The sequence below is a fragment of the Ornithodoros turicata genome, chromosome 7 (assembly GCF_037126465.1).
Source record: "Ornithodoros turicata isolate Travis chromosome 7, ASM3712646v1, whole genome shotgun sequence".
Lineage (NCBI taxonomy): Eukaryota > Metazoa > Arthropoda > Arachnida > Ixodida > Argasidae > Ornithodoros > Ornithodoros turicata.
In genome coordinates, this window is record NC_088207.1 from 35,197,532 (window position 1) to 35,210,788 (window position 13,257).

Below are 13,257 nucleotides of genomic sequence, written 5' to 3' on the forward strand. Positions count from 1 at the left end.
TTCATCATTTAATCGTTGGTGTTATTGACTAGTCTCGATCAGAGCGGGGCGTTGCTTACAATATGCGTTTCTTGGACAGCGATATTGTTTCGCTCGCACGGCGTTTTTTTTTTAACATTTTTCGTCAATAGTTCGTAGGCAGTCTATAACGTGCCTTCCGAAGTACCAATATCTACTGCATCCAATAAACGGATAAGATTTCGAGTCATGCACGCTGCCATCGGTTTTGGTGTGCACGATAATTTTACAGTGACATTATAAAAGATCTACGAACACTCTGTAGTAGAGTATTTATAGTAGATCGTTTATCAATCAATTAATAATTCGTATATTTTGGAGGCGCCCATATACAACCTAATGGTCTACCTTTGTGGTGCACATTTATGGTGGTTTATAACATGGCTCCTGAAGCAGCGTATCTGTCGCATCCAATCAACCCATAGGGATTCTGAGTCATACGCGCCGCCATTAGTTCCGGCATGTTTAGCATGTTCCGGTCAACTAACACCACTAATGTCCCTGTGTAACGAATGAGTTACGTCACAGCAAAAGTTGAAAGGAAAGGCGCTACCGTATCGAATCCGTAACGCTACCGGCGATAACGGAATAATAAGAAGTACTGACAACCAGAAGAAAAACTTCCGTACGAACACCTTAGTATCCAAGGAAATCTGTACACGCACTTGACAAAGATGATGAAGGAACCGAACTGTGGTCAGCCATAAAGCGCTTCTGGTAACGATGCTGCCGTATTGGCTACTTCGTTCAATAGTGGAGTCACTATCCCGCTACGCTTTAAATTGGGAGCGGAAATGGTATTACCGCTACAAATTTTGTGCAGCCGGCAATGTTTTCCTCCGCTACCGCTCGCTTCTGCTGCTTTCCATAAGATGGAAAAGCGTTAAACACGCAGGAGGACGAAGCGAAGCACGCTGAAGAACTCTCTCTGAAGGACGAAGCGGGTTTGGTCTCGTAACGGATAGTTTGGTTTCGTCACTCATTGCGTGCAGTAGAAACTCATTGTCATTAAAAATTGCCATATAATGACGCATTATTACGAGATAACGAACTGCTTCCGAGGTCTCGCGACCGTGCACGGAGAAGAGGGCGATGTCTCCAAAGAGGCCGTTTATTTTGCTCAATGAATCAGTTGCAAGTCTGACTCAACACTTCGCCGTAGGAGCTTCCTCGCGAAGCGCCGCCTGCTTTCAATTGTGTGCGTGTCGAGTGAAGCCATGTCACGTGATGCACGCGGAAAACGATATAAAGTTTCTGCGGAGGCTGCTGGGGGTGACTCATGCACTGTTGACCGCTACGTTACTCCCCCTGCGTGTTGGTAATCGCAGCTTCGAAGCAAGGATGCACGTGAAGGGATAGAGTGGTTAGATAGAATCGTGACCGCTGCCTGTACCTGTATGATAATGAGCGTCTTCTCGAGAGTCAGGATGACGGAATGAGAAAAAGGCGACAGGCGATGAGAAATGATGCCGGAAATCCGTTAGCAATCGTTCGTGGGCTCGTATTGAAGTCCGGAGTGATGCATTATCATATTCATTGGGTTGTTGCAGACTGGGTGTATCTTGAGAGAATCAGGGTTGTGCGAACGAAAATATGATGTTGTTGGTGACAGGATTGTCTGCACATTTGGCAGCGTGGACTTTGTCGACCCACACAGCGTCTCGGTTTGCGTGCGTCAAATTGACGCCATGGTCTTTCTGACATTTCCCTTTTCTTTAAACATGCGGATTGAGTACAACCCAGGAACACGCGACCATTTAATTACTGGAATATGATAAGAGGCTTTTACTTTCTTACAAAGCAAGTCGCTCTGCTTTATATATTTCAATACTCAATATATTGCAGTCTCTAACATTTCAACCAAATCCCGCATGACGTTCATATTTCAAGCCATTGTAGGTTCCTGTTTCTCGTTCGTCGTTTATTAATCCTTTTTATGTCTTTATATGCTTTATGTTTTCTTTGGCAGGGAAATGATGCGGTGCACCAGTATGCCCCAGATGTTTATTCGCTGACTTGTACACCTTTTCACTATTTGTCTTGAGTCACACGTATCGCCGAGTGATATGATAAAAAAATAAAAAACAAAAAAAAACAAAGGAGACTATGGAGACGTCGGCAGCCGAGCGATCTTCATATTGGTGTGCAAACAATATATGAAAGCTCGGCCCTCGTGTCCCGAAGGGGACTTTCTTACCCGCGAAACAAAACTACGTGAGGAATGCTCGACTTCTCAGCAAGAAAAAAAGTCACCCCAAAATGGAAACGCTACCCAAGCAGCACAATGTACCGAAAGTCGACTGCAATGGGGTGAACGGGTAGGTGGAAGGCCTTGAACAAACTCGTGAAACTAAAGAACATTGATAAGACACATGCCGTCCACCCCGAGTGCAATACTCGACTTTCAGTACATTGTGCTGCTTGGGTAATAACCACGGTCCCTCGATACTCTATCAAGGGACCGTGGTAGTAACCCTGCACTACTTTCTTCTTTTTCTTTTTTACCTATCCTTCGCTCCCTCGAAACGTTACTCACAACGGAATCATCTTTCTCTAGTCACGTGCTGAAATTCTCTGTACCCCAAGCAGCACAACATGTTGGCCCAATATTGGACCAATATTGGCAATACCGGCCCAATATTGGCCCAATCTTGTGCCAATATTGGGCCAACATGCTGTGCTGCTTGGGACCAACCTATGCATACGCAGCAAAGGCCTTTTATGTAGATTGACATTTGTGTAGAGTACCTCACAAACTTACCATGTTTCTACTACATTCCAAGAAGAAAAGAAAAAAGACGAACGTAAAATGTTAAGTAAGTAAAGTAAATTGGGGAGCCTGGAGCTTCTAGTGCAGTAGATTGCAATTACGCCACATCTCAGTCCCTAATCCTGAAATTTACTCCCCACAAGTGCAAAAAGTCCGTAAACTTTGCATAAACTTACGCGCATTTATCCCGAAACGGACAAATGTCTTTGGGGATGTATCTACCCCCCCCCCAATAAAGGACAAATTTTTCCTTTTCTTCCCCCTTTGAGTGTAGTGAGATTGCCCGAGAATATGCAGAAGCGCGAAATTCTTTCTTTTGTCTCGGCTGAAGATTGATTCAGAAATCGAACTATGGTCAGTGACAGTCGAACGTGCGAAAAATGCTGATCTCTTTTGGTGAACAACAACTTTATTTAAATAATGATGAGCGGGAAGTTTCATCGCCAGGGGCAATACCCTGCCCCAAGCTATCTTATCACAGGACGCTTATCGCTTATAAAAAGGCTTTGTGCGATCTCACAAACAGAATCCTATCACCGGCTGTGATGTCTGAGGTTTTCCCTAGGCAGTCCTTCCAGATGAATGTCGGCACGGTTCCCCTTGAAGTCGGCCCAGGACGCACACTATCCCCATGTGCCCCACTCCTTCCTGCTGTTCTCTCTCCACGTCTATGCACTGCTCATTGCCACAGTTGCTTCGCGGCGCTAACACGGAATAAAAAAAATGCCTTTTTTTGTGACACTTAGCGGTTACGTTAAGTGCCACAGAAAGACGTATGCCCCGCGCTTATCACAAATCAAGAGTGATAACGGTATCATCCTGCGCAATGCTTGGCCTTCATCGTGCTGTGCGGTGAAGTTCTGTTTGAAGCGTGTAAGCTGGATAAACAACCGTTAGCTATTTCGACGTCCACCTGGGAAAATGCTCCGACCGTGACATTAATCCTCGAGTGGGTGGCTCATCCCCTCACTTATCGGGATGTGGGCGAGAACGCCCCTGCTCCCGTTTCCCATCAACCCCTGGCAAAGTATATAGTCGGGTCTCTGCTAATGGGGAGAGGTGGTCGCACCGCTGGCCGAGGCGACGGACGCTGACGTGGGAAAAGTTCATTGGGAAGCACACGAACCGGCGTGCCTAACGCTGGTCCATCAGCGCCGGACGGTCGGACTGAAAGTGCAAACAGAACGATTGCGTGGGAACGTCTGAAAGCGGTTCACTGCATGCCCCGCTATTTTAGTAGAACGTTGTCTAAACAGCTTCCTTGCATCAACTGTTTGTAGCTGTGTGTACTATGTATGATTGAAGTATAACTCGGTAAGCGGCAGCTTCGCGCAAGTTCGGACTTTATGTCGGATGTTTGACGAACTGGAACAGCCCATGTCGTCATCATTATATAGTTGCTGTTGTTGACGAACCGCCAACTGCAACAAAGCTTCCGTACTTCCTGTATTGGAAGAAAAAGTAACATAAACAAAGTTGGCAGTTTATTGCGGTGGAGTGCGAGGGTGTACGAACTGTCATGAGAGCGCTGTGGAGAGCAGAGGGCACTGCACGGGCTTACCCGAAAGCCCGACCCCGGCCCGCAGGCCGGTCCGGGTAAAGCTACCATTTCGCGGGCCTGGGCCGAGCTCGCGTTTGACATTACGGGGACCGCGTCGGGCCTGTGCCGGGTCTAGATCGGGCTCGTGCATGTGTTACCCCAGCACTGTTAGTTAGCCACGGTCAATTTATTACAGCCCGCTACACTGGGCTGGGCTCACCGGGTAGGCTAGCCTATGCATTTCTCGGCTTCGGGCAGGGACTGGACCAGGAAACCTAGATTGGATTGGATTGGATTGGAAAAGAAAGAAAAATATGGAGAGGTTAGTCCCGACCCAGTCAGAACTGGCTACTCCAAAACGCGTTTGTGGGTAAACAAAAAGGAAGAAAAGGGAATTCAACGGACTTGGGCCGGGTCAGGTAGGAGCCATCGGGCCGGGCCTGGGCCTAAGAATTCGGCCCGTGTAGTGCTCTAGGCTGTGGAGTGCTGCTAGCTACGAAAAAGGCGAGACCGTCGCCATGACATTCGCTTTAGCTACCATGTTACTCAACCAACACGCTTTACGTTTTCTCGCACCATGATGTAGGAACGCCGTAGTCCGGTTTCGGTTTCTATATGCGCTGCCATATGTTTTGTGGAAGACAATTAACGTTGAAAACATACAACTTGGGAACACCATATGAAAGGTGAAGGTCAGGATGGTCAAGACTCTCAGGTCCTAAATTATGACGGGAAATGCGCTGCGGTAGCGCCTGTATAGCGCTCCCTGCGAGTGTCGTCATAATGAATGAATAAATTACTAATCAACCATGGACAACAGTAAATAAATAAATACGTAAATAATAACGAAAGGAAAGTTAGGTAGCAAGCGAGCTGGTGGTGACGATCCATGACTTGAAAACCCGAGACGAGGTAGGGACAAAAACAGACAAACACAAACACGGTCTCAAACTCAGCTCAAACTGAGCTGAGTTTGAGACCGTGGTTGTGTTTGTCTGTTTTTGTCCCTATCTCGTCTCGGGTTTTCAAGTCATGGAACGTAAATAATAGTGTGCTGGATCGTCGACAGCTCGACGTAAGCGAACCAAGGACACTGACCAAAGTCTCAAAGACCTCCCCCAGTACGCTAGTGCGCTTCCTAAAAGATGTATAGAGTTTATTCACTGACGCCATCCCTCCAGAGGGCACTAGCTTCGAAAAGGCGAAACCGCCGCCATGACGTAGGGTTTGAAGTTTGGTTCCGGTTTTCGTTCACTGTCATGTGCTATTTGAAGGATATTAACGTTGAAAACATGGAAATTACTCGAATCGTGGTACAAATAATGTTTACACAGTACAGTAACTTTGAGACACCAAATGCCCGGTGAATGTGATGTGGGGTGAAGGCCTGGACAGTCAACCTATGCAATGGCGGCAAATCTGCTAGCGACAGTGGCGCTCTCCTGCTGATGACGTCATCTGAATAAACCATATATGAGTACTCCATGTTTTAAGACACTGTGTTCACAAAACGCATGGAAAGTGATTAAACACACAAATATGCCTCGACCTGCTGCAACAAAAAGAGGTACGAGGAAGTACACATAGAAAAAAATACGAGTAACACAATGCATAGAATCATTTCCCGGACCTCTTGACGACTCCATCGCAACGTCTAAAGGGCGCAGACATTAACTGAACGTGCACTCCGTTGAAACAGAAAAAAAAAAAGAAAGTCAATTTGGAGGAACACAAAGCAAACACAACCCGTACGGGCAACAAGTTACTTGGTTCCATACTTTCCATACTTTCCAGGTTCCATACAGGTTCCATATTTTTCTTTCTTTTCCAATCCAATCCAAGTTACTTGGTCCACGCGCGCGACCAAATCGAGAACAAATCTCGCATCCTCCACACCCTTCACCTATTTTCGATTGGGCAAACCGGCCTTCTTTTTAACTCAACTCCATTTGGCTATGATAATAAAAAGGGAGTGCGGCAACAATGACCCCAAACACTAGTCTATGTATCTGCGTCTCTACGTTTAAGGGCGGGACTATGGAGCAAACACGTGCTGATTGTGCACGTCTCCTTCTCTGAGTGGGGGCCCAGAGCGTGCAGCCCATACGTCACACGGGCCTGATGCTTTTCTTATGCAGATAGCGAGCGATGGCAGTTCGAGGGGGACGTGCTTTTTTGTTATGTTATTTTTTTTTTAGCGATACATAACTGCCCGTTCCTTTCTTCGTGAGCGATGTAATGTTTACCGCGTGCCGCCGCGTGCGTGAATAACGGCTCATGAAACCGGGCTGGAGGCTGGCAGGCTTTTGGCTCCCTTAATCGCGACTTGTATGCTTAAGAACTAACACGGACAATATTGAATGTAGGCCGAGAAGCCGTTGCGGCGCGCGTATTGATTAAGGTTCCTGTCGTGTTCTGTATTAAAAGCTGACGATTTAAATTGTAATCGAGCGTGCACAAAGCTTGCGGGTAACATGACACCGTTCCACAAATGTTCACCGTCATGCGCTGCATCTTACTATTGTGTATAGTGTTAAGGGAAGTCGGAAAGGGAAAGGCGATGAGGAAGAGGTATGATGAGATAGTGATGGAAGAGAAGAACGAACACATATGCAAAGTAAAGAAAGAAAACAACAACAACTTTATTTACTGAAGATGATTGGGGAGTTTCATCGCCAGGGGCGATACCTGGTGGTGGTGATGTGGGAAAATGGAATAATGGGCCGCCTGACAGTGAGGACCGAAGTCCTACGGTGTCAGAAAAATGAAAGAAGAGCTTAGAGGGCAGAGCATTGGTGGGCTGGATTCGGCCATGGACCAAGCAATTTTGACAAAGAGAGGGGGCGAGAGTCCAGCTGATTGAGAGACCCGGAAAGTGTGGTTCGGGAAGGTTGGTAATGTGGGCAATGAAGAAGGATGTGCTCTAGATCTTCCAGATCACCGCAGTGACGGCATCTGGGAGAGTCAACTTGTCTCAAGCGGTAACCCCACTGGGCTGTAAAAGGCACTTTGAGCCGCATCCGATGAATTAATGCAGCGTTTTGACGAGAGGTGTTTCGTGGCATCCGGAAAGCGAGCGTTGGATCAACTCTTCTAAGCGTAGATGGGGAGATGTCATTTGTCTACTGGCGGGAAGCCAGGGGTGCCACTACACGTCGAAGAATGGAACGACGGTCTCCACTCAGCAGTGCGATATTCGTACGTCTTCGAAATGACTCCGACTCGTCCGTCCAATCGTATGATTTCTACTTCGCAACTCACATCCACAGCATATACGGCCCCTGAGGATCACTTCACATCGACTCCAGTCAGGCACGTCAGGCTCGCTTACAGGATTTTGCCAAAAGGCTTAGCTTGTTCGGACTCCACTGTTACGCACACCACGATGAGCTCCCTATAGCCTTTCGCCACTGGTCACGTTCGAGACCGGAAATTCCCACGGAAGTCTTCGGAGAACCTGTCTTATGCCTATTGCGAAAAAGTAAAAAGAAGTAATAGCCCCAAGGGACGGGCAGTGCACACACCTAATGGTGCGTTCCAAGGTTAACCGTACGTTTCATCCATGGCCCAGTTAGATCATGCGGGCGGGATAAAATTATTAACTCTCCTTTGTTTCACTTTCTGCTCGGTGCCAAGGCGCACGTGAATGAGGGTGAGCATTTCCTCCATTGCTTACTTTACGCATGGGCGCCTGTGCCATTGTACGCCATAGCGTTTCGTACGCCCGACTGTTGCAGAGATTTGTTTATTAGATAAGTGGATGTTTTAACATCTCCTTGCTGGTCCAAGTTTTTACACCGGTCTCAATCGCCAATCCATCGTAAGCCACCAGACAGCGCTTCGTGACGTCATGCAAGCAAGTTAAGTTACAAATGCCACTACGACTAAATTTCAGTGCCCTTCCTTCGAAAGGAGTAAAAAAAAGAAAAAGAACAATTTTTTTCCGTTCTGTGAAGCCTTTCATAATCTTCCGATCGCCACTTTGACACGTGTTCTTGTTGCACATGTTCTTGCTTTCTTCCACAGTGCGTCTGCATCGTAAAATGAGCCAGACAGAGAAACACGGCATAACATTTCTTTTTTTTCTTCCACCATGTCAAACCAACATTTCTCGCATGGTGCAGTGCAGACAGAATTCCCGATCGACATGTCGTGGCCTTGCTGTCAACAGGTGACTGGTGTGTGCCCTAGGTGCTTTCATAATCTCAGCGGGGATGCACGGAACCTGTTCATGAGACGTCCCTCTTTAATATGCTGCCTTTGCTCAAACTTCGAGGTCGCTGGGCAGAGCACGTTTTCAGCTCTTGACCACGAGAGTTTGTGACACACAGTGGTCATTTCGCGTGTGTGTGTCAAGCAGAGATAAGCGATAACCGGTGCGTCGGAATCAGCCTCATATTCGACGGCGGCTATAATATATTTTTTTAAAAAAAAACGTCGAGGACATATTAAAATAACTGTTCATAAAAGTACGTCGTTCTTGGCCACACACAGACGTTGTTTTAACATCAGCGTTTCAAGTTTTAACTAGGATCATGACATTACCTAGTTGCCAAAAAAAAAAGAAAACTCAAATCATCATCATCACCAGCATGCCACAAAGTGACAAAAGTGTAATGTAAATGAAATGCACGAGGGGCGGCGGACTGTGGAGAGATCCTCACACATGAAACACATGAAATACGAAGAACGACACGTCAACACCATGTTATTGTCTCAAACTCCCATTTCATCATCTTAAAAATAAAGTTGTTGTTGTTTTGTCTCACACTGGCGTCTGTGACTCCCCAGTGGACTTGCAGTCTTCCACGCATCCCTACAACAATGATCGTAGTCCGGCAGCGCCAGTATAGTAGTAGTATTCACTTACGTCACCCCTCCAGAGGGCACTAGCTTCGAAAAGGCGAAATCGCCGCCATGATCCCGCGAAGTTTTGTTCCGGTTTTCGTTCGCTCCCATATGCTATTTAGATGACGTTGGAAACATGGAAATTACGTGGGTATGATATTCACCTACAGTATTACAGTAACTTTGAAACACCAATGCTCGATGTGGGTGAAGGCCTGGACAGTCTAAACCTGAGGACTTACGTTACGGCGGCAAATCTGCTAGCGATAGTGGCGCTCTCCTGCGGATGACGTCAGTGAATAAACCCTATATGGGAACGCGACTTACCTTCCTGATGTGTCTCGTAAATACCTGTGTGTGTGTGCGTGTAAATTTCTGTGCTACTGTTCCCACCACCCCATTTATACTCTCTATATATACGTATATTGTGTCTATTATACAATGGCGCACAGTTATTACGTGACGCTCCCCGTCTTCTGCTGCATCATTCGTTTTCTTTTCCACTGCTTGCTTGATCCGTTCTGAGGCTCCAAGACCGGTGCCAGGTCAAACCTGTTTCTGGGCTGATAAAAGCGAACGATAAATACGAGAGGAGCAACAGGTGTCCGAGGTCTGCGTGCGCCCGTGTTGTTGTGTATGCGAAAGTAAGTAAGTAGACGAGAAGCTTGCATGCGACGTCCGAAGATTGAACCCGGTGGCGCCACTGTATTCAGACGCTCTTTCTTTGCTTCTGGCTTCGTCTTTTTTTTTTTTTTCGTAGTCATTGCGAATTTTATGTTATTCTTATAGCGGTTGCGATAAATCACTGCCAGAAAACCTGTTTTGAGTGTGCAGCAGGAGGGGGGAAGCGAGAGGAGGGTTCCGTTTCACGTCAGACTTGGCAGCAGGGTCTCGAAGGTCCCTGAACTTAGGTCAGCTGCAGCTCCTGCAAGGTTAGGAGAGCCGGCCTCAGGTAGGGGGTAGGGGCGGGGAGGCGTGTGCATAGGCATGGGCGCCGACATAGGGTTACTGGATGACAAGAGGAGAAGGAAAACTCCGGAAGTGAAAGTTGGCTTTTACAGCTAATCTTTTTGCATAAGTCCCGAATGTTCGCGAGCCCCTGTTTTTCTTCTTTTTTTCTTTTTTGCGAATTCAGCGAATTTTATGAACATGCTAAAATTTCGACCGCGAATGAATACTTCGAAAACTGTGGTGCAGTCGCAAACTTCTGTTTCACAGATGGTTGTACGGGCTTCTATCATTGAAACTCACAAACGTGTGGGATGCAGCTTTTGTCGAATGCGATAAGCTAACCTCGGAGTCATCACGGATTTTGAGCATCCAGAATTCGCAAAACTTAGTGTGCGCGAATATGTGCCCCATGCCCCACTCGCGAAAAAATGGTTTTACAGCTACGTACATTAAGCACTAAAATATGTTGGCTCAATACAGAACTCATTACTGATTGGCTCATTACGTTAAGCTTACAGGTTCGCATATCCTGGCTATATTGCGACACGGACCAACCAATCCAGATTAGGGGTCAAAATGTCACAGAGAACTTCAGGTATTTTAGTAAGAAACGAGTCGCTATTTAGGCGTTCAACGAAAAATAGGTTTCATCTCACAGCACAGAGCTTTAGCTTTGAGAGATTGAAATGCGGCAGTCGTCGAAAAAGCCAGACTGTGGTAAGATTCGAACCCTCACTTCTTGGTCAAGTGTGCTAACCATTCCGCTACACCAGACAGGTACAAAATACCGCACAAATGTATTTAAACAATACTTGAAAATGCTTGAAAACGAAAGCATTTATATAGAGAGAGCATAAATATATAAATATTTATATAGAGCACCAAAGGGAAAGGATGGACCTCGATATTCCTGGTTGCGAAATTCTCGATATCGAAATTCCCGTTCTCGAAACAAGGAAAATCAAGGAGAATGTTCGATTGCTTCGTAAGATGATGTGCCGTGTTTAAAAACACGACACTCACTATTTAACTATACTCAAATGCACGGGTTTTCGATGTCTGTCCAAGTCGTTTCAGCGAACGAAAGCCGCATTTTAGCGGGCGTTAGGCTTAGTAGGGCGGACACGACGGAACAGCACGTTGGGTAGTTATAATTAGGTTAGTCCAAGTTCGGTGCTGGCATTTCTACGTCCAGCTTAGTCCAAGGTCGCTGCTGGCAGCTTCACGCGCACGACTGTGCATCTTATAGTCATATAACATCTATTTACAGTAGTTTACGTTGCAAAGGGGATTTCGGTCACTTTATTTCGAGGTACACCCGTACCAAATACTTCGAAAGGTATTTAAGATACGTTTAAGATACCTGAGCTCTATTGATTGTAAATAAGACCCGTGGGTGTTTAAACTGAGATATCGCCAAGGACGTAGAGGCGGCTGCTTGGCAGGCACCATGCTACAATCTGACAATATAGACAGTCCCAAAGACCCAACCTAACTGAGCCCTATCGAACACTGTCCTTATTTGACTCAAAGCAAAAAAGAAAAAAAAAAAAGAACGGAAAGGCTACGAGAAGCTAGCAGCAGTGCCAAGACACTTGACAAAGTAATTACAGTACTGAGTAGAAAATACCGAACAAAGTATTTTCGGTAGAGTACAAAACAGTCATTGGAAAAAGTAACTAGTAAGATACTAAATACCGAATAAAGTACTTAAAGTACAGTATTTTAAATATAATACTGTAAACGTATTTTTATTCGCGTTGTATTAATTTTCGCGAATTTCGCGACCGCTAAAGAATCGCGAAAAATTGTACTCGCGAACAGAGCTTGACGTTTATCCCGCGAAAGAAAAATAGCCCCGGAATCGCGAAATTAAATACTCGCGAATAACTTCGCAAATAACTGAATGCGCGGTTCGCGAAAATTAGTACATCGCGAATAAAAATACGTTTACAGTACTTAAAAAATACGTACAAGTCTGCGCTACACTGACACTCGATCGGTAATCAAGGGGTGCGTGTTTGATTTCTGACACTGTCCCACTTTTTCGACGACTTTCCATATTTCAATCTTCCATGTTCCTAGGCTCCTATAGGGGCTTGTGTTGTGTGTGAGTTCCTGCCTCAGAACAGTTACTTTCCATCTTGTCCAGCTTGCAATCGGCCTTCTAGCATTCTAACAATAGAGTCTCTCACGGCGACTAGAGACGTATTCCTTTGCAGGCAAGCCTGTCAGTTGTTCGATATGGCCCGTAATAAACCTCGACGCAAAAACCACTTTCCCGCAAACATGTCATCAGACCCAAAAACTTCCTCCATCCAGAGCTACCCTTTACCATGCTTGGCTGCCCTGCTCAAAACTCTTCCTCATCCTTCCTTCAGCCACAATAACAGAGGTGCAACGGACAAAATTAGTGGCTTCCGCGAAATCAACTACTCTCTGGACAGCAGTCACCCGCGACGTTTCTTTTCAAAGCAGGCTCATAATGACGTCATGAAGGGGCCAAGACTTCTCCGCGCTTCAGTGGATCTATTGTCCGCTGCTGTTTTGCAGCAGAGGGTCTTTTCATCCAATGTATAGCAGGCGCAACGTAGCGATTATGGGAGTTGTTGCCCAGATAATTTCTTTCGAAGCAAGCAGGTGGAGGTCTGCCTCTCCCAGTTGCTGTTCGAGGTCAACGGGTCGACAACTCTAGAGCACCACCACGTCGTCCTGTTCTCCTATCTAAATATATACACGCTTCTATCTGGGCGAAGGAAGAGAAACCAGTTTCGCCATGAGTCATAACAGGAAACGGCGAAATAAGAAAAAATGAAAAATGGCGCCGTTCAAGATCCTCGCCTCTGTCTGCGGTTCGCAAAAACAAAAAGCCCGCGATTGAACTTGAACTTTGGGCGTGCACGACGGGAACTTCTTGCCACGGGATTGTGTCATATGTTGGTCGTGTATTGGAGCCTATAACGCGTTACGCTTCTGAGCGTCACAGGCCTCTGTAGCACCTGTTACAAGTAAAGCACTTTATTACCTTCAGCATAAAGGGAGCTCAAATCTTTTAAATCATTCAGTGCTTTCACATATCATGGCGTCATGGAACAGCTGGCCGCACCAGTGCGACCTACGTTTCATTTTT

The 13,257-nt window shown here is 46.2% G+C and overlaps 1 long non-coding RNA gene across 1 annotated transcript in view; it reads left to right on the top strand.

Moving 5' to 3' along the window:
• Positions 1-13,257, top strand: part of LOC135400927 (uncharacterized) — a 66,154-nt gene that overhangs the window by 52,493 nt on the left and 404 nt on the right. The window lies entirely within an intron of this gene.